Source organism: Gorilla gorilla, chromosome 2, assembly GCF_029281585.2.
Source record: "Gorilla gorilla gorilla isolate KB3781 chromosome 2, NHGRI_mGorGor1-v2.1_pri, whole genome shotgun sequence".
In the NCBI taxonomy this organism is placed as follows: Eukaryota; Metazoa; Chordata; class Mammalia; order Primates; family Hominidae; genus Gorilla; species Gorilla gorilla.
The window spans coordinates 96,068,020-96,091,535 of NC_086017.1; the positions used below are offsets into that span (position 1 = coordinate 96,068,020).

General features: G+C 34.7%; 1 protein-coding gene and 1 pseudogene across 6 annotated transcripts in view; both read left to right on the forward strand.

The window, feature by feature from the left end:
- CADM2 (cell adhesion molecule 2) overlaps positions 1–23,516 on the forward strand; it is a 1,108,555-nt gene that overhangs the window by 1,046,037 nt on the left and 39,002 nt on the right. The gene's annotated exons all lie outside the window — the stretch shown is intronic.
- On the forward strand, positions 6,701–11,685 carry LOC101136090 (52 kDa repressor of the inhibitor of the protein kinase-like; annotated as a pseudogene).

Here is a 23,516-nt window from a genome sequence, read left to right on the forward strand (position 1 = left end):
TTATCTCTGAGGTACTTGTGTTTTGTCACCACAAACACCAAAATCTGAGATTAATGGCATCATTGGAAGGGATTTGGTGCAATCTAATGTTAAAACCCTGAACTATCACAGGATAGTAGCTCATGTCAGGTTCAACACATGTCACTATGTCTTTGTCAAAATTTTAAAAGATCCTATGTCATTTTTGTGAGGTTACTGTGATGCTGTGGGGTGCCTCAGCTCACAGTGAGGGCGCCAAACTCTGACACCATGCTGTATTCCTGTGTGCACAGAACATAGCATGACAGGATGAATATTACGCCTCATCAAGAATTAAATATTTAACATTTCCCAGGCTTTTAGTCTTTACATTAATTTTGTCCTATTCATAGGTTGGATCTAGTCCAATGCTTAGCAAAATGATAATAAATATAGAAGAAAAATTATCCCTGCTGCTGGCTATTTCTGCAAAGCCACTTAACTTTTCTTCCTGATTCCATTTTTATTTCTTCTCTCCTACTCTCCATAGCAGCATGTGGAATGCATAAAATGCAAATCCAAGCAAAACCTATCAATGTCTCGTGATCACCTTTGGACTGAAGTTCAGTGGTAACTTCCTACCTGGGCATTCTGTGCCACACAGGAATTGCCCTTTACTGACCATGCTATATACACCAGCTTTCCTGGCTCTTGATCTACAGAAGGCCTTTCAGTTTTTCTCCCTAAAGCCCCTCTCATATCTGGGTCACATGCTTTACCATGCTGGAACGTTCTTTTCCCTCTCTCTTGTTAATTCCCAGAAAAAGCAAGAGTCATGTCTTGCTCCATTTATTGTTACTGCTTTTCCCAGCACCACACTCAGAAGAGCGCCTGCTGTACTTGTAGGTATAAGACTCTGGAGGCAGTTTTAAGTGGTTTTCTACTTGTGGCTCTGCTTTTAATACGTTATGAATAATGCTTAGTTCAGTACCTAATGTTAAGTTCAGTAAAAAATCATGTAATCTCCAGAAATTATTTTATTTATTTTATTTTTTAAATAATTCTGTGGCCGGGCGTGGTGGCTCATGCCTGTAATCCCAACACCTTGGAAGGCCTAGGCGGGTGGATCACCTGAGGTTAGGAGTTTGAGACCAGCCTGGCCAAAATGGTGAAACCGCATCCCTATCCTGCTATACAAAAGTTAGCAGAGAGTGGTGGCAGGCACCTGTAATCTCAGCTACTCAGGAGGCTGAGGCAGGAGAATTGCTGGAACCCAGGAGGCAGAGATTGCAGTGAGCCGAGATCACACCATTCCACTCTAGCCTGAGCAACAACAGCGAGACTCCGTCTCATATTAAAAAAAAAAAAAAAGTGAGCATATAATAGGTGTATATATTTATGTGGTGTATGAGATATTTTGATACAGGCATGCAATGTGAAATAAGCATATCATGGGGAATGGGGTATCCATTCCCTCAAGCATTTATCTTTTAAGTTACAAACAATTCAATTATACACTTTATTTTAATGTGTACAGTTACTATTGACTATAGTCACACTATTGTGCTGTCAAATAGTAGTCCTTTGTGCTGTCAAATGGTAGGTCTTATTCTTTCTAACAGTTTTTTGTACCCATTAACTACCCTCACCTCCCCCGCAACCCCCCGACAGGACCCTTCCCAGCCTCTGGTAGCCATCCTTCTACTCTCTATCTCCATGAGTTCCATTGTTTTGATTTTTAGATTCAACAAATAAGTGAGAACATGCAGTGTTTATCTTTCTGTGCCTGGCTTATTTCACTTAACATAATGATCTCCAGTTCCATCCATGTTGTTGCATATGACTGGATCTCATTAGTTTTTATGGCTGAATGGTACTCCATTGTGTATATGTACCACATTTTTTAATCCATTCATCTGTTGATGGACATTGAGGTTGCTTCCAAATCTTAGCTATTGTAAACAGTGCTACAACAAACAAAGGACCAGGAATTATTTTACTACCCAATTTTTGCTAATTTTTGTAAGCAGTATTTTTTGGAAAATGACCACATTTTCAAGGAATTAATATGGGATGTTCCTCTCTTGAAATGTAGTCTAGAGCTTTAACAGAAAGGTGTCATCCTTGATGACAGAATAGTCAACATGATGGCAGGATCTGGGCAGAGGGAGTTTAGAAGTACATACGTCTTGGTATTACATGGGCAATCCCTTCTCCACCAACAGTGTGACCTGCTGAATGTGTGGAGCAACACTCAACCTGTTGAAGGCTTTGATTTCTCTCTGTGCTAGAGAGTAATAAATGAAAACAAGATGAGACTTTGAAACCTCTAAGGCAGGCTTGTCTTTAGTCTGAATTTTCTTTTTTCTATTAGGAATAAGCTGCCACATGTAACAAGTGAGGACTCCCTAGAACTTCAGATACCCTTGCCTGGGAACTACTTTGACCTCCTTAGAGACATGAGTAGGGTGTTTTGAGGACCATTCTGCTCCACAAATTCCTTTTGTGGCATCTTTCTAGAGCACTGGGTCTTAGTAATTTAAGTATATTGGCTGGGCGTGGTGGCTCACACCTGTAATTCCTGCACTTTGGGAGGCTGAGGTGGGCAGATCACCTGAGGTCAGGAGTTCGAGACAAGCCTGGCCAATATGGTGAAACCCCATCTCTACTTAAAATACAAAAATTAGCTGGGCATGGTGACGGATACCTGTAATCCCAGCTACTCGGGAGGCTGAGGCAAGAGAACTGCTTGAACCCGGGAGGTGGAAGTTGCAGTGGGCCGAGATCATGCCGTTGCACTCCAGCCTGGGTGACAGAGTGAGACTCCATCTCAAAAAATAAAAAAATAAAAATAAATAAATAAATAAATAAATAAATAAATAAATAAATTAACAAACCTATTGACTATTGACTTTTCTCCCACCCCCACCCCCTCACCATTATCTCTCTACCACAATCTCCATTCTCCCAAAATTCTTATGTCCTGGTAACTGCCCAGGAACAGGATGGTCTTTACTATATTCCAGATTTCAGCAATTTAATCACGTTTATGTAAATTATGCCTCTATTCAAAGCAGATTTGATAAGGCTTATCAAAATACATATAGTAAAAATGATTGTAACAATAATGGTGATAAAAAAAAACAGCAGCCAGTGAAGATGTACTTGGACAGAGAAAAGAAGGAAAGAAGAAACAATACGACACTGGGGAAAATGTTAATAGGTTGCTTTTAGCACATTCTAATAATCTGTGCACTGATTGTCATGAAACATATAAACTGAACTTTCCAGCAGCCAAGGTAAATAAATAAATATAGAATTTCACATGGGGATGGAGGAGCTTGCCAGGTTGTTCTATTGCAATAGCCTGTGAGGTACTAGGTTTACCTCTTTTTGCCTAATTCACACCAATCTTTTGCTAAGCAAATGCCATTTAAAAGACATGAGGACTTTCTTGAAAGGGCAAATAAAAGAGGATTTGGCAGATAATTAAAGTGCTGTGGCTGGTGATTGGACCTCTCCAGCTTACACACCCTAAAGAGTGCAATACTATCAAGACCAAGGAAATGTTTACATTACTATGGAGTTTCTGGCTTCTCTACGACTTTCAGTTTTAATGTCCTGTTCAGTAAGTGTGGAAAAAAATAATGAAAGGCCATGGCATTTTTATAACAAACCATAAAGATGGTATTTTTATCCTAAATTTCAGATGAGCAATGTCTTGTTCTTCGTTCTATTGAACATTTGCAAATTAATCTCAAACAGGTCAAAATACAGCTAAGAGGAAAAATTTTTAAGTATAGCTTAGAATTTGAAAGCAAATTTTCCTAACATGGCTAACCAGTTCATAATTTGGGAGTTCTAGATTCATGATGTCATGAAATTCCAGCTAACCACAGCATTCTCAAATATCAAGTGTAAGCTAATTTGACATGGGAAAATCAATTTTGTTTTCCAAAGTTGAGGGTTATTCTAAAGGATAGTATTGCAAAATGTAAAACTGAATATCTTTTCTAGTCAAGGAAAATCTTACTTTGTAGACTGGGAATGAAAGACACGTGCAGCCTGTTTATTCCTTCATACCTGTAGCATAAAATACACTGGCTGCTGTCTTTAGCAGTTACATAACCAAACAAAAGGAAAATAGGACACCAAATCTTTAGGTCATCTATATAGCACATTGACTATTATAACCATCTGATTGAAAACTGTGAAAAAATATGTCAGTTTAGAATCATTCTAAATTATGTAATTTGAAAAAATGAAATTTGAACTCTTATCAAAACATTTTATGTGCATTTTATTTTGTTTATTTGCATAAACAAAAACACCAGACATTTATGGTGCGTAATTCAATGCCGAGATGATGTAGAGGAAGGCAATATGCAATCTATGCAAACTGAAATGACAATTTCAAAGGAAAGCAGAAAATCCAGTCACCAAAGAGGATTTAGAGGGCTAAATTTTAATTTGGAATCTTGACCTGTGCTAATTAAAAGGCAAAATGAACTATTGAATGCTTTTTTCTAGTTCAAAAACTATTTGGTTATGTATTTGACACAGGTGAATTTTTTATAATTTCATTAATAAGGTTATCTTCTCTCAAATTATTGAGAAATATGCTTTTGAAATGCTATTAATTTTGACGATTTTTTCCAGTTTTCAATTACATGGATTATCATCTATAAAAGTTAAATTAACAAGTATCTTCTCAATGCATTTGATGTAAAATGTTCTTTCTTTTCCCCAAATGTTCTCTTTTTCTATGAGAAAATAAAATTATTATAACAATGCAGGGTATTTGGCAGTGTAGCGCTCGCTGAAAATAAACACTAAATGGTATTGACTGCATACTGAAGGCTGAAGAGATTGAACCTTACAAGTTTAATAAATCCAGACTTGGTGTTATAGTGTGTGTGTGTGTATAAATATATATATGTATATATATATATATGTATAAATATATATGTGTGTGTGTGTATATATATATATTCTTTCCAATATTTAAACAATCAAAAGCAAAATGGTATATACATACCTACAGTGATGACATTACCTATTTACATGAATTGTAAAAAATATTTGTTTCTCTGGAACCTGATCCTCAATTATTTCAGAAATTTAAGGGAGGAAAATCTGTTTGGAAGGCTTTGGAAAATTTATTTCATTGTTTTTTAGTATTTTTTTAGGAAGAAGATCACTTATTTTTGGAGTGTCAGCACCCTCTACTTCAGATAGGATACTTTTAAATGAAGCGATGAAATCGTATTTTGTTAAAACTTGAAACAATAGTTATATAACATATTTTGTAGGTTTTACTATGCTTTGCCATTTTTATCTTATGAACTAGTTGACAATGTAACTATCTAATGACATAAACTGATACTTCTTTCTCAAAACATAAAAGCTTCTTTCTCCCCCATGGGCTGTTAAAAATTATTATTTTTTTATGGTCACATAAGGATTGTGAAACTAGTTTCTAATTGGATTTCATGTGTATATTCTTGAACTTTTAAAAATTATTTTTTAATTGACAAATAATATATATTTTATTTAAAAATTGTGTATATACAACATGATGTTTTGAAGTATGTATACATTGAGAAATGGCTATATCTATCTAATAACAAATGCATTATGTCATATGATTATTTTGGGGGTAACACAACACAATTTTCGATATGTTGTGTTTAGGTAGTACCCTAAATGATGCCTTTTTTACTTGTTGATTGTCTTGGTGAAATTTGCTGTTCCTTCTAGGCCTACCTGAAAAGTCCGACATTAACTCTGCTCTATTTAATCTTCTAATCATTTAATTTAAAGTAAATAGCAATGACAAAATAAGACAAAATAATATTTCATATTGATGACAGTATGAATTACAAAGATAGTTATTTGAAACCACATATGTAATATTACATATTGGAAAAACATATAGGGAATTACAATCCTGGACAGGTCAAATAATATTCATCTGAGTAAACTGAATAATAACAAAAATAAAGTAGATCTGATAGATGTACATACAATTCTGCTCTTCAAATAAAAAATATAACTGTTTTTTCCCATGTAGGAGTAAACTTATTTGTTTGTTTGTTTTTAAATCAATCTTCTGTTGAGTAGTAAAGAAATAACAATCAGTAAAAGAAAATGTAAAAGAGTTATGCACACTATTTTGTCTGGCACTAATTTAATAATCCTATAATGATAATAGAAGAAAAAATTTTAGTGGCAATATAATGAATATTTAGGAATAACCTCTTGAGACAAATATACAAAATCTTCAATTAAAAAATACCTAGAAATAACAGCTAACCTAACAAATATATAAGCTCTGTTTAAAACCTTATTTAAAAGAAAATTTATGTGTCAAAAATCTTCACTGGTGCAAATAAATATTGAAAGAAAGAAACAAATATTAAGAAAAAATAATGAAAATTTTAAAAATAAATAGAACATAATAAAGATAAAATTAGAAATCAAATTGTAAACCAGACTTTAGAATTTATAAAGTCAGTAAAATAATCAATGGCTTTAGAATCACTAATTAATCCAACTAAGAAAAGAAAAATAATTAATATGCATAAATAATCAAGAAATGAATTGCCAATAAGGATGAAATTAAAAGAATAGAAAGAAAATGCATTTTATAACTCTAGGCATATATATTTGAAAATCTATATGAAATAAATACACTTCTCTAAAAATATAAATTATAAAAAGTATTTATTAGAAAACAGAAAAATTACAGATAATGCGAAAAATATACCATTTATCGTATATCTACTAGTTGCATCAAAATGTAAAGAAACTGATCCGTTTTAAAACTGATTCCAGGCATGGAGAAGAAGCAAAGCTTCCCATTACTTTGTATAATGTCGCCACATCAGTAGCAAAGTCTTATAAAGACAGCACAGAGAAAGAAAATTGCAGATCAATTTTACTGAAATATTAATCAATTTTACTGCAATATTAATGCAAAAATCCTAAATGAAATACTAGCAAATACTATACAATCATATACTAAAAGAATCACTAATCTTTACAAAGTAAGTTCATTCACACTAATTCAAATTTGTTTAATATTAAGAAATCCATCTATATAACTAACCATTTTAATCAGTTCATTGACTTGTAATTATGTTCATCTTAATAGATACTAAGTAGATATTTGAAAATTGGAAAACTCCATTCAAGAAACAAAACAAAACCTGTATAAGAATATGTATACCAAAGGCCGTTGCCACAATTAGTGGCAATACCCTTGCAATCTACCTATTAAAATTGGTGGAATTGGGGCGATAAGAAAAAGGAGAAGTAGGAAAAGAGAGATGGAGAAGAAGAGAAGGAAGAGTCAAAAAAAGGAAGAGCAATAGTAACAGGGTCCTAAATTTTAGAAGTCCTTGCGCAATTGGGACAGCCAATGCCAATTGTATTTTACAAGAGGTGAATCTGTCATTCTTTCTTGTTGGTATAATTGAAAATGAGACTGTCCAAGAGAAATGTGTAAAAAAAGAAAAATGCTAGAAATAGGTAGAGATTCAGTAAGGTGGAAACGTACGAACATAAATTTAAAATGTAATAGCTTAGAAACCATAATGGGAATACAAGTGATTTAATTGTAAGAAAAAATATATAAAAAACCTTAGAGAGAAATAATAATGTTGCATAAACTTTAGAGGAATTCAAGTATACAATTAAGTAATTAAGAAGATACATTTTAGTATTGGATACTATTAAATAAGAAGATTCATTCTAGTGTTTAATATTTTATGTTATAAAATATTATCTTATATAAATATACTCATATGGAAATATTTATTATCCTTAGTTTGTGACTCTGTAAGGGACATAGCAATCAGCATTCTGTTAAATACATATGCTTTCCACATAACTATGACTCATATTAAAATAATATATATAGCTGCCAAAATGTTTTCTATTTTAAAGTAATTGGTGTATCTCAATATGAAACATCTTCTCTTTTAAGCATTTATGTATAGTTATTTTAGTAAATCAGTACAATGCATATTATAATAGAATAACATATATGAAAAGGTCCTGGTGTCGTCTTGTCAATATGCTTTGTTTCAATTCTAATTCATGCTCACGTTGCTTTATTGTCTTGTTGTCATGGTCACACACAATAAATTACAATAAAGTTGGGCTTCTCGCTCGCCCGCCCCTCGCCCGCGCGCCGGCCCTGCAGAGCCGGCAGACCTGGCTCTCCTGCGTGACCCGGACCAGCGGGCGGACTGCCCTGAGGAGGCTGGGAGCGGAGGGCTGGGCCAGCCAGCGGGCGGGCGAAGATGCCGAACTTCTGCGCTGCCCCCAACTGCACGCGAAGCGCACGCAGTCCGACCTGGCCTTCTTCAGGTTCCCGCGGGACCCGGCCAGATGCCAGGAGTGAATGGAGAATTGTAGGAGAGCTGACTTAGAAGATAAAACACCTGATCGGCTGGGCGTGTTGACTCACGCCTGTAATCCCAGCACTTTGGGAGGCCGAGGAGGTCAGCAGATCGAGACCATCCTGGCTAACACGGTGAAACCCGGTCTCTACTAAAAATACAAAAAATTAGCCGGGCGCTGTGGCGGGCGCCTGTAGTCCCAGCTACTCGGGAGGCTGAGGAAGGAGAATGGCGGGAACCCAGGAGGCGGAGCTCGCAGTGAGCCGAGATCGCGCCACTGCACTCCAGCGAGACTCCATCTCAAAAAAAAAAAAAAAAAAAAAAAAAAACCTGATCAGCTAAATAAACATTATCGATTATGTGCCAAACATGAGACCTCTATGATCTGTAGAACTAGTCCTTATAGAACAGTTCTTCGAGATAAGGCAATACCAACAATATTTGATCTTACAGTCATTTGAACAAACCACATAAGTAGACACAGAAAACGAATAAAAGAACTGAGTGAAGACGAAATCAGGACTGAAACAGAGAAATATTGACGAAACTTCTGAGCAGGAACAAAAATATAAACCAACAATAGCAATGCTCAGAACCCCAGTGAAGAAGAGGGTGAAGGGCAAGATGAGGACATTTTACCTCTATCCCTTGAAGAGAAGGAAAACAAAGAATACCTAAAATCTCTATTTGAATTATTGATTCTGATGGGAAAGCAAAATATACCTCTGGATGGACAGGATGCCGAAGAAATCCCAGAAGGTCTCTTTACCCTAGATAACTTTCAAGCACTGCTGGAGTGCCAGATAAATTCTGGTGAAGAGGTTCTGAGAAAGCGCTTTGAGACAATAGCAGTCAACACGTTGTTTTCTTCGAAAACACAGCGGAGGCAGATGGTAGAGATCTGTGAGAGCTGTATTCGAGAAGAAACTCTCAGGGAAGAGAGAGAATCACACTTCTTTTCCATTATCACTGACGATGTAGTGGACATAGCAGGGGAAGAGCACCTAACTGTGTTGGTGGGGTTTGTTGATGAATCTCATAGCTTAAGAGAGGAATTTATAGGTTTTCTGCCTTATGAAGCTGATGCAGAAATTTTGGCTGTGAAATTTCACACTATGATAACTGAGAAGTGGGGATTAAATATGAAGCATTGTCGTGGTCAGGCTTACATTGTGTCTAGTGGATTTTCTTCCAAAATGAAAGTTGTTGCTTCTAGACTTTTAGAAAAATACCCCCAAGCTATCTACACACTCTGAACTTCCTGTGCCTTAAATATGTGGTTGGCAAAATCAGTACCTGTTATGGGAATATCTGTTGCATTAGGAACAATTGAGGAAGTTTGTTCTTTTTTCCCTCGATCACAACTGCTTTTAGAACTTGACAATGTAATTTCTGTTCTTTTTCACAACGGTTAAGAAAGGGGTAAAGAACTGAAGGAAATCTGCCATTTTCAGTGGACAGGCAGGCATGATGCTTTTGAAATTTTAGTGGAACTCCTGCAAGCACTTGTTTTAGGTTCAGATGGTATAAACAGTGACACAAATATTAGATGGAATAACTGTATAGCTGACAGAGCATTTGTACTCTGCAGTGCAGTAACAGATTTTGATTTCATTGTTACTATTGTTGTTCTTAAAAATGTCCTATCTTTTACAAGAGCCTTTGGGGAAAATCTCCAGGGGCAAACCTCTGATGTCTTATTTGCAGCTGGTAGCTTGACTGTAGTACTGAATTTACTCAACGAAGTGATGGAAAATATTGAAGTTTATCATGAATTTTGGTTTGAGGAAGCCACAAATTTGGTAACCAAACTTGATATTCAAATGAAACTCCCTGGAAAATTCCACAGTGCTCACCAAGGTAACTTGGAATCTCAGCTAGCCTCTGAGAGTTACTATAAAGAAACACTAAGTGTCCCAACAGTGGAGCACATTATTCAGGAACTTAAAGATATATTCTTAGAACAGCACCTCAAAGCTCTTAAATGCTTATCTCTGGTACCCTCAGTCATGGGACAACTCAAATTCAATACACCGGAGGAACACCATGCTGACATGTGTAGAAGTGACTTACCCAATAGTGACATGCTCTCAGCCAAGCTTCACTGTTGGAGAATCAAATAGAAACACAGGAGGAAAGATATAGAGCTTCCATCCACCATCTATGAAGCCCTCCACCTGCCTGACATCAAGATTTTTCCTAATGTGTATGCATTGATGAAGGTCCTGTGTATTCTTCCTGTGATGAAGGTTGAGAATGAGCGGTACGAAAATGGACGAAAGCGTCTTAAAGCATACTTGAGGAACACTTTGACAGACCAAAGTTCGAGTAACTTGGCTTTGCTTAACATAAATTGTGGTATAAAACACAACCTGGATTTAATGGTGGACACAAACATTAAACCCTATACAAGTAAGTCAGAGCTTTGCACAGATAATTCCAAAACCATCGAAAATACCTAGGAGACTTTTAAAAATAGGCCTTCTTATATTTGATATTTTAAAGAAAAGCCATATGGTGTACGTAAACCTCTTAATCACTAAATGTCTTTGCCTATAGAACTCCATTGAATACATTAGCCATTGATAATGTACCTGTTTAAATGGCCCCTGTTTGAACTCTCAGGCTTTGAAAACCTACCTGTTCTTCCAGAAGAGAACATTGAAAGTGCCATGTTTCCTTCTGCGTGTACTCTGCTGATGGCACTCTGGAATTGTTTTAGTTAGGTCATTTTAGACATAGCATTTATTATCACTGTGGATCTCTACTTGTTGGGTGTTACGAATTCTTTGAAGAAGTATGTTTTGAAGAGGTGCAGGAGGAAGGAATACATTTTATAAAATGTTATAGTGACACCCACAGTTGACCTTTGACTAATAGGAGTTTTAAGTATGTTAAAAATCTCTCCTGGACAGTTACAAGAAATTACCAGAGAAAAGCTTGTGAGCTCGCCAAACAAGGATTTCAGTGCAGATTTTGTCTTTCTCTAACTTAAAGGAGCAAATGACAGTTAAAATTTGAATGGAAGAGCCTGGCATTGTTCTACATCTCGTTGTTGCTGTTTACATTCCTTTGTGGAGCCTACATCTTCCTAAGCTTTTTAGCCGGTATATGTTGAACACTTCTGTTTCATGGTTAAGACGGAATCAGAGGCCATGGGTACTGACAACTGACTTGTCTGTTTTCTTTCTGTCTTTTTCCATGACTTTTACCTACTGCCTCATCTTGATTTATAAGCAAAACCTGGAAAACCTACAAAAATAAGGATTGTGGTTTATCTAGAAAACTGTGGAAAACATTGCTGTTATTTTTGATGAAGAAAATCCATTTTGTATAGTTTATTTCAATCAAAACAAAATGTGAATTTTGTTTAAAAATGGAAAAAAGAAACTTAATCATTTTATTCGCTAAAGGAAAAAATAATTTATGAGCTTCTTGAAATTTTACTATCATGTAATTAACTCATGTCAGTCTTTTGATACACTATTTTTTTAGTACATTCTAATACTATAGTGGTAAAGTACATAAATGGAAATTTATGTATATTAGGGTGAACAAGTAAACAGAGGGAAATAATATATAAAACATGTTATATAGCTACTACTTGGGAATGTATGCAAACATCTACCTATATCTTTTTATATTTAATTACTAATAAGCATATTGCATATGATAAACTGTTAGAATTATTTCTTGTACCAATCTATCTCTTAAAAGTTTTCTAGATAAGAGAATAAGAGAAAATTGTGCAACATATTTTCTAACTTTGCTGAAATTATTTTGAGTTAGAGGTTAATGACAGGTAAGGAAAAAATTACGATGAAATAAGAGGAAAATATAATTAAATGATAGTAATGTGCTACCAGTTGTTTAACTTCCACCTCTTTTTTCCTTTAGGAAAAAGCTAGCACAAATTTTGTTAATCACAGGCCAACACATTATCCTTCTCTGCAGAAGTTTCAAAGGTGCGGGGAGGTGGAAAACTTAAGTTGACCCTTTCATTGCCTCTGAAAGTAATTTCTATAATCTTAACCTCCTGAATTCAGTCTCTGGCATTTCATGATAATGTTAACACTTAGGGAAATCATGTTTTATTCATATTTAATGATGATTAATATGTCGCTGCTATATAATCAAGATAAAATAGACCAGTTTCCAAAAGTGTTCTTTTTTATAACAAAGAAAACAGAAATTACTAAGGATTCAATGAGGGGTTTAAAACAACTTTAAATTCAACAAAAGAATTATTTTAAAACTTTCACTGATTTTTTTAAAAATCTGATCTTTGAGAATACTTAGATAGAAAAACAAAATTTCATTTGTTTCAAAAGAAGAAAATCAATCCAAGAGAAAAATACAATAATCATTTTCTAACCACTGTATATCAAACAGTTGTGCTTATTGCTTTAAGCTTTTACAGACCCATTTCTGTGCCTTCAAGCTAATATGGGTTCATACTACTCTGGACAAGCTGGAAAAAAAATGTGTGTATATATATGTGTGTGTATATATATATATATACACATATATATATAATTTACACTATATAAATATGAGGCAATATGTTACAATAACATAAGTATGGGACAATCTAGAAAATATATCCCTTTGAGTCCTCAAGAGTTCTATGATTTGGTCAAATAGATGTTATTCCTATGCTCCTAGACATGTTTTGCTAATTATTTACACAAGAGCTCAAAATTGTTTGATTTCTGAAGAAAAATTGTAAAATATTTTTAGTTGATCATAAAATAATTTAGCAAGTACTGTTAGGAAGAAAAGTATTTTTTGGCTGGTCATGGTGGCACATGCCTGTAATCCAGCATTTCGGGAGGCCAAGACCCGGAGATCGCTTGAGCCAGGAGTTGGAGAGCAGACTGGGAAACTTGAGGAATCCGGCCTCTACAAAAACTGCAAAAATTAGCCGGGCGTGGTAGCATGCACGTGTAGTCTCAGCTCTTCAGGAGGCTGAGGTAGGAAAGTCACTTAAACCCAGAAGCAGAGGCTGCAGTAAGCCGAGACTGTGCCACTGCACTCCAGCTTGGGCGACACCGGGAGACCCTGTCTCCAAAAAAAAGAAGAAAGAAAAAGAAGAAAAAAGGGATTTCTTTTGTGTGTTAAATTGCAATTGGCTTAGGAAAAATTATGTTATGTGTACCCTTAAAAACTTTTTTTCTTTTGAGACAGAGTCTTATTCTGTCACCCAGGTCACAAGGGCTGGAGTGCAGTGACGAGATCTCGGCTCACTGCAACCTCCGTCTCCCAGGTTTAAGCGATTCTCGTGCCTCAGCCTCCTAAGTAGCTGGAATTACAGGCATCCACCACCACGCCCAGCTAATTTTTGTATTTTTAGTAGAGATGGGGTTTTGCCATGTTGGCCAGGCTGGTCTCGAACTCCTGACCTCAAGTGATTTGCCTGCCTCAGCCTCCCAAAGTGCTGGGACTTCAAGTGTGAGTCACCGCACCTGGCCAAAACTGCTTTTTTGTATCCATCCACTTCAATTCCCCTTTCAAACCCTTTAATGTCATTTAATTATGTTGCTTCCCAGAGGAATATATTTCCTTCTGTCCTATATCAGTGATGTACCTTAGCTTAAGATAGAAATTCATTAGTGTAGACATGGCTTAAGTAGTCTCTAATAATGATTTTTAACAGATTATCTCATTACTTCTTATATCTACAAAAAGTCTGTGAAAAATATCTTTATTGGATCAATAAAGATCCCATTTAGCTTAATATATGGTTTCAAGTAAATGATGTGCTACTCACTGTAAAAATTTCTCACTTAAAAATATTGGATTATTCTTTCTGTTAAGTTTATTGTCCTCCAGGCTCATGCATGTTGGAGCAAATGGCAAGATCCTGTTCTTTGTGAGGGTTAAATAATATTTGATTGCATATATGTACCACAGAATGATCTCACTTCTATGTGGAGTTTTAAAAAATATTCAACTATACAAAGATAGAGAACAAAACAGCAGTTATCAGTGGCAGGGGATAGGGAAAGAAATGGAAAGATATAAGTCAAAAGATAAAGTAGCAGATATACAGGAAGAGCAAGTCTAGAGATCTAATACACAACATGAGAACTATAGGCAATATACCTGTAATGTATATGGGATTCATGCTAAATGAGTAGATTTTAGGTGCTTTTGCCACACACTCAAAAAAAGGTAACTGAAATAATGCAAAGTGTTCATTTGCTCACAGTACTATCTATATGCATTTTTACTGTCTATATGCACCTTATAATATCATGTTGTATACCTTAATTATACAAAATATAATTTTTATGAGAATATATTGGATTATTTTTGAGAGAATGAATCTTTACAAATACACATAATTGTCATTTTAGCTTTTTAATTATAAATACACATACACACAAGCATGCACTTAGAGAATGTTCTCATTTTCTGAACTACAGATGGTTCTTTAGTAAATGTAACCTACGTGATTCAGTAATTACATGATTTTAAATAACTATAAGCCTCAGTTATTCCTTGTTCTCATTTAATTCAGTTTTCATGTCTCCCACCTTTGTAATAGTTTAATAGTGCATTCTATCTCTCTCCTTCTCTTTCAAACTTATTTTGTAATGACTCAAACTTTAGAGGACTTCTTGAGAATGGATCAATGTCTGAAAAACTTGACAATTAGATAGCATTAACATTGACACAAAAGCTTAAACTTGTTTGTAATATTCAATTATTTTGTCTTTTTATCATTATAACCTTGCTTTTGTCAAAACTGTAAATGATGACCTGTTTCTACAGTTTGAGTAAAAACTGATACCTTTAAAAACATGCATAATAGCCATTTTAGCTTTTTTATTATAAATACACATACACACACATGCACTTAGAGAGCATCCTCATTTTCTGAGCTACAAATAGTTATTTAGCAAATTTAACCTAGGTTATTCAATAATAATATGATTTAAAATAACTCCAGGCCTCAGTTATTCCTTGCCCTCATTTAATTCAGCTTCCATGTCATTTTGGCTTACTTTTCACAGAAAATATGCATATGCATAAACGTTTGCAGAATCAAACATAATATGGACATTCTATTGTTACTTTTTTAGTAACACTGAAACATCCATATATAGGCATCTTTTCATATACCTGCCCACTGAGTCTATACTTCAAAAAAATAAAATATATAGCAAAAAAAAAAGAAAATTATTTCTCTGGTTGAGATCTTCAGGGTTCTAGCATTTTATACTTCATTTTACCCAGTCCCCCTTTTCCCAGTTTGTGTGGCATGGAAAATAGTATAAAAAGGGAGGAAAAAGCAAATATCAAAAATGCAATGTGCTACACACATTGAAAACAATACTAGCAGATATTGAGAAAATTTTTTCTTTCAAATTCCAATACATATAAACAAATGTAACACAAGTAAGTTTGTACACACTGCCCTGTAAGTTACATTACTTATCCTCTGGTCAGTTCTCTTACAGATTCTCACCTTAGAAAAATTCACAATTCAAAAACAGTTCTCCAGAATGAGGTTTTTGTTTGTTTGTTTTGTTTTGTTTTGTTTTTTTTGAGACGGAGTTTTGCTCTTGTTGCCCATGGCTCACTGCAACCTCCACCTCCCGGGTTCAAGCAATTCACCTGTCTTGGCCTCCTGAGTGCCTGGGATTCCAGGCATGCACCACCACACCCAGCTAATTTTGTATTTTTAGTAGAGACGGGGCTTCTCCATGTTGGTGAGGTTGGTCTTAAACTCCCGACCTCAGGTGATCTGCCCGCCTCGGCCTCCCAAAGTCCTGGGATTACAGGTGTGAGCTGCCACACCCGGCCTAGCTATTTTTTAACCTTTGGGAGAAGGATACATCTTTGCCTTACTCTTAAAACAAATGCAATACCTATCTTCCATGGCTGTAGTTCTTTTGAATTTCTATTTCTCACTGCAGATGACACTGTTTACCTGGAAATAGCTTCTTTTTAGACTGCCAACTCTGTCTTAACTTCAGCCCCAATCTTTACTTCATCACTTTGACATGGATCAGTATTAAGAAAAATTCTGAAGAATTCAAGGTTTGATTTAGCTCTTTGTTTCTATTTCCCACTAAATCTTGAATTACTGGAAGTAAATTTATTAAGCACTTTCAAATTCTGTCCATGCTCCCATTTCAATCAAAATTTACGTTGACTTTCCCCATTCACCCAGAGTTCTATTTCAAGCTTGCCAAAGAAATATTTACAATTTGATCAACTGAATCGCATTAATATGTAAATGTGACAGTGTTCACCTTAAGATCTTCCTTCCCCCAAGTAGCTTCAGTGAGATGTAGCCATTGGAAAGCAATGCCTCCTTTACATTGTCTATTTGACCCCACCATAGTAGGCTGACCCCTTTAACAGGCCTAAGCCATATTACGCAAGTTCTGACCTACTTTTCATTGGCAAGGGACAGATCAGGTATCTAATTTTATCATTTCAATGTATGCATATTCATATTCTGAAACTTATAATTTTTTACTTGTTCTCACTTAGAGCACAAGTAAGCGAGAATCTCTATTGCTGAGTTACACATTAGAATTTTCAAAGTGAGCAGTAAATAAAATGAAAGACAATTGTATTTCTACCAAGAGATACTTTATGGAGTATTAACATATCACATCTTCAGGTACAAGTTGAAATTATCTCAGGCCTGAGGTCTGCTCAAATTAGTATGTTGTTAGTAATTTGGAGCAATTATATATGTAATGCTCTGCCATTAATACATTGAATCCACAATTATGCATGTTCTGTAAATGATACATCTATAAAAACAATAAAAACAAATTTGGCTTTACCAGATACCAGCAAAACTTTTATCACATTCCAGGCCTTTGGAAATATTTCTGTCATCAGGCATATTTAAGATGATTTCCAAGGTCTTGCAAAATTGACTACATATGTTGAAGACAGAATAAAAATGAAGGATGCTCTATTAGTGTCAGTTTTCTTAATAGTAGTATAGATTATTAACCTTAATAGTAGTATAGATTATTAACCTCCACTAGGATCTTATACATGTATCTTTACATTATTATTATTATTATTATTATTATTATATATTTTTTTCTTTCTTGAGACAGAGTCTCACTCTGTCGCCCTGGAGTGCAGTGGTGCAATCTTGGCTCATTGCACCTTCCACCTCCCAGGCTCAAGCGATTCTCATGCCTTGGCCTTCTGAGTAGCTGGGATTACAGGCATGCGCCACTATGCCTGACTAGTTGTTTTTTTTTGTTTTTTTTTTTGTTTTTTTGGAGACGGAGTCTCTCTCTGTCGCCCAGGCCGGAGTGTAGTGGCATGATCTCAGCTCACCGAAACCTCTATCTCCTGAGTTCAAGTGATTCTCCTGGCTCAGCCTCCTGAGTAGCTGGGACTACAGGCGCCCGCCACCATGCCAGGCTAATTTTTTGTAGTTTTAGTAGAGCCAGGGTTTCACCATGTTGGCCAGGCTGGTCTCAAACTCCTGACCTGAGGTGATCTGCCCGCCTCGGCCTCCCAAAGTGCAGGATTACAGGCGTGAGCAACTACGCGCAGCCCATTATTTGGCAAAATAGTTTTTTGAAAATACTCTTTTGTTATAAGGCTATGAACAAAGTAAATATCTTCTAAGGACTTTTTTTTTTTAATTCCAAGCTTGTAGTCACATACAGTTTAAAGTATTCTTATTTTTTTAAATCTTTATACAAATGATTATTCCATGTCTTTCATTCACATCTTCATCTGACAGACACTTCCTTCATTGGTGAAGTTAAGATAAAATGAATTTTTATTACACTTGGCAGACCTTGGGATAAGGTGGCATATAGTGAGATAAGCTGCTTATTAGGAGAAGGTAGGCAGATACTAGATTATAAATTCATAGAGTAATTTATTATGTAAATTTAAAAATTAAATATAACAAATATGACTTTTATTGCACAATCATTTTACAATAAGTATTTGTTTATTCCTCTGAAATTTATTTTATCTTAACTTTGTAATAATCTGGAACTAAACATCAGGAGTACAGAAAAAAATACTTACTTATTCCTGAGGAATTTAAAGGCTAATAATAGAAGGAAGAGTCAATTTAAACAGGTGAAAGCAATATAATGTGGCTCAAAGGAGTCTTGAAAATGTTTTATAGCAGTCCCAAAGAGAATAATTGGCTCTCTTTGAATAATATGCTTAAGCTTATTATTTATATGCTTATATTAAAATAAATATATTAATACTGATAAATAAGAACAGCTATATTAATTTAATGTTTATTGTGTACTAGGGAATGTTCTGTTTTACACAATTTTAAGTTGGGGGTTGCTCTTCATTGTGTGGAATTAGAAACAGTTTTCAAGAAGTTAGATAATAGGTTCAAAGTCTCACAACTTGGGAAAAATGCAATTCAAATTCAGGTATTTTGTTACATTTAACTGTGTTTGAATTTAAAACATGGAAAGATGGTACTAGGGGAGAACTCTGTTGTGGAGAGCGTGTCAGTGTGAGAGTCAGGAAACTCGAAGTTTTAGCCCCAACTATGCCATTTTTTTGTTTTTTGTTTTTTTGGCCTTATGACTTTAAGTCACAATTTACACTGAGTTTGATAAATTAGATATAATTATACTCACATCCTGTATCATGGTTTTTTTTGTAGCATTGGTAGATGAAACCATGTTTAAGCAAGAAAGCACTATAGAAATTAAGGTATTTTACAACTCCAGCTAATATCACTCTCCAATGATATTGTTTGTTCTCAATTTACTGGTCATACTATGCTTTGTTAAATGCTACTATCAGGTATGTCTTTCTCTACCTTGCCAACTTATGCCTATTCATCCTTCAAAACCTCATGAACTTTTAAGATCCTCTGAAATGCCTCTTTCATTCTCAGGTTGTATGTGCTCATTGTACTTGATACAAGAGGAGAATTATAGCACGTAACCACTCCGTGTTGGTGTGATTGCTCTTGGTCTACCAGATCTGCCACTAGACTGTGAGATGATTACTTTATCCCCAGTTCCTGGAAAATACTGAATACTCCATGAATTGGTGTAGACATAAAAATTAAGATTTCAAAATAAAATATATTGGTTCAAATATATGCATTCTTATGGTTAACTTGGTTAGGCAAGAACCTTGTATTACAGTCTGTAAACAGTGAGAATGCCTTTCAAAAGGAGAAAATGGACTTTGATTATTTTCAAAAGGATATTAGATTTATAATACTCAAGAAAAAAAGACAATTCAGAAGGAAGAATAAAATTATTTTTGCTCTGAAAAAAGAGAGAATGAATTAACAATTCTAGTAACAGGGTTCATCATCATTTATTTTTAAGTTTGCTATTTGAAAACTTTTTTAACTTAATTGTTTAGTGTGGATTCCCTACCTCATCCCCCAAAATTTCATATTTCACTATTCTTTCCACAGCATTAGTTTATGCTCTTAGATTTTCTTGGATAACTCAGTATATATCTTTTTCTGTTAAATTTAAAGCATATTTATTATCAACATTGCATACCGTATATTGGAAGGCAAAAGTATTTTCCCATTATGTAATGTTATTTATAAACCAAACTGAGGAAAACCTTCACAGCCTCAGTAGAGAGGAGATAATAGTGTTTTTAAATTCATTCTTTCTGTATATTTTATCATAAATCATTTTAGGACACACCTTTTCAATGCACAGATGCTCTTAATTAGATCAGCATTGTCATAGAAACTATGCTCTCTTTTTGACTATTGCCAACAGCAGCAAAACATCCATTTCCTTATAATTGATTCTCAAGTTTATTTAAAACATTCTATATGAGGCATAGCCTATTGAAATGACTCATCATGTTTATGGGAATACTGGAGGATAAGAGTTATTTTTGAATGATTTTATCATATTAAATGTAGAATAGAAATATAAACTTTGAAAAATATGTAATAATAATTTTTACTATATGGTTTCAATAACTTTTCCATTTTAAAAGTATTGCTCTTTATAACAATATGAGTAGTTAAATCCAAAAACACCACTGGGAGAGCCTCCATGAACTAAATATTGGACTGGGCTTTAGAAATATACAAATAAATGAAAACTTACCTGTTTCTCAGGAACATCCCAAAGCAGATCAGTAAGTATCTGTATTGTCATATTACTTCACAGAAGTTCAAAAGATCCAGGATACAGATACTCTCTTCTAACTTACTTAAGAACAATGAGAACACATGGACACAGGAAGGGGAACATCACACACCAGGGCCTGTTGTGGGGTGGGGGGGAGGGGGGAGGGAAAGCGTTAGGAGATATACCTAATGTTAAATGATGAGTTAATGGGTGCAGCACACCAACATGGCACATGTATACATATGTAACTAACCTGCACATTGTGCACATGTACCCTAAAACTTAAAGTATAATAAATAAAGAAGTCAAAAAAAAAAAGAAAATTATCATTTCACCATTCTTCAGGCAAAGAAATTGCAATTCCTATTGCAAAGGTAAATTCATTTATACACTTAACAAATATTTGGGTTTCCAGTAAATGAAAACACAAAAATGGGTTAAGGGGCTATTAAATATTTTCAATGCTTCCACTCTAATAAATAACAATGGCTAACAGTTGCTATAAAGTAGTGTTTTAACATACCAAGAACCATTAAAAAGTGTTTGCAAAATTAATAGATCATATGAGAGAGTTTCAAAAATGTTTTTTCAAAAATGTTTCCCCAAAATATATTTTCTTCTTTTACACTCCTCTCTTTTAGAGAAAATCTTCTCTTTGAAGCCAGAGCAGTGGATTTTACAACCTGTATATTTCACTTCTTTCTATCTTTTGTGCACTAAATTACCTCCTGTTACTTTCAAGTCTGTTAAACAGATTGAAAACAACTGCTTTAAAGGAAAGGCCATCACCTTTGAAGCCTGACATGGCTGGATTACGATCTTCACTTTTACTTTCTAGATGAGTGAGCAAATTACATAACTTTCTTAATCCTCAGTATTCACATCTGTAAAATGAGGTGATAATACCTGGTTTACCCTGGATTAAATTATGCAGTGGACTTATAGCACCTAGTAAAATGTCCCAGCACTTTAATGGCTGCCCTTTTATTGCATGATTTTCAAGTGGGACATTAAAAAGGGATTAATAAAGTAATTATAAGTACAATTGGACTAGATATGGCTGGATAGGGATACAATGAATTGTAAGTGCCATGGTAAAAAGTGTGAGAAAAGAGCCATAAAGTGAAATCTCCCTGCTCTAGTTTGATTGGAAAAGAAAAGCTGTGCTTTCAAGTGAGGGAAATAAGCCTGGAGAGCATAGTTTGGAACATTCTTGTGATGGGCCTTAAATGCCAGGCTGAGAAGTGACACTTACCTTGCTGGGCAATTGAAAGCTATTGAACATTTTCAGACACAGGAGTAACATGATCATAATTGTCCTTTAAGATTAAAATTGGGTTAGCCTATGAATGAAAGAGAATGGAGAGAGGCTGGAGGCTGAGAGGCAATTTAGGAGATGATTACTCAAGTCAAAGTTAATAAGATTCTGTCTTAGACTGGGGACATATCAGAGAAAAATAGGAAGTTGATAGTACATGAATGATTAGAAGGGTTTAATAGATCATTATTTGTGGGGAACAAAAAAAAGGAATGGTTTTGGGGGGAAAAGGTGAGAAGTAGGAGAGAGCTTGGGTTAGAAAATAACAGGATTTGGGACTACATTTTTTTTCTGAGTATTTCCGTGTCTTTTCCTGGGCCTAGGATAATAATATCAATGAAAGATCATTGTCTCAATGTATCGGAGTGCATAAAAGCTAAGAAGATAAGTGACTTACTCACCATCCCTCAGCTAATAACAGACTTTAAATTTCTGGCTCCTACATTACAACTGTATTCACTACTCTGACTTGGATGTTGACAGGACAGGGAACATCTCAGAAGGAAATGCCCAGCCTTCTCCTGATATTTAAGACTGGTATTTTGAACTTGGGAGAGGTAAATTGTTATATGAGTCATCAAAATTGTTATATGAGTCATCAAGATGGAATCCACAGTCAAGGATAAAATTGTCAAAGGGATGAGTACTAAAAGAGAAGCAGTTTGGTGTGGAGCCCTTGAGGAACAGGTGCTTTCGGAAAGCGAGCAGAGGAGAAACAAACACAAACAGTTTAATCTGAATGATTAAAAGTGATTTCAAGTAAGGCAGAAATGTGTAGGTTAAGGAAGGGGGATCTTTAAAAAAGAAGGAAATTAGTATAGAGAGGTTTAATGAATGAAGCTTGAAAAAGACCACTTGAATAGAAAACTCCTGAAGACTTTAAAGAGAATGTTTTTATTATACTAATGGGAGATAAAAGCAAAATTAAGGTCATATTGTAATGAAATCTAGAGACATAGAATACTTACCCTGTGAGTTATAGTAATATTTATTTGTATTCGAGTTTCTGTTTTAAGGCAACAGAGATTTGTATGATTTTTATATTATAAAGAAAGAAACAATGTCACTGTTGAAATCTCAGAAACACTAACGAAAATAACAAATTTCAGTTTTTTTCTTTTTCCCAAAGAAATACCTGGAACTCTTAAGGATATTTATAGACATGTAATTCAGTGTAAACTCTATTTCACATTGTAATATTTATGATTTATTATACTTTTCTGCCAAATAATTTCATATTTACTGTTCCTTAGGATATATGTCCATATCACAGAATGTGGTAATTAAATATGAGTGTTAAATTGGTTTACTGATTTTCAGATTTGCCCACACAAGTGAGCAAGAATTCAGTGACTGAAATCTTGCTTTGTAAGCTCAGAAACTCAATTTTATTACATTGTCTACATTTGGTAAAATTGATTATATAAGGTCAACGCTATAAGGGTTGAGACCATGTTTTCTTCAACTGTGAATCTAGCACAAGGTCTTGTACGTAGCAAGTGTTCATAAATGAATTGATAAATAAAGAAAGGCATAGAATGTATACTAACTTATAATGTAGTATACAAGGTAATAATTTATTTCTAAAACTACTCTTTATAAATTTCAAATGCCAGTTACTTTCATCTGGCAAGTTACTCAATAAGAGTAATTTGTTTAAAACATTTTCTTCTGTGTGCGTTACTCTGTTTAGGAATTCTGATTAAAATTTGGAAAGTAAGCAAGTATAGT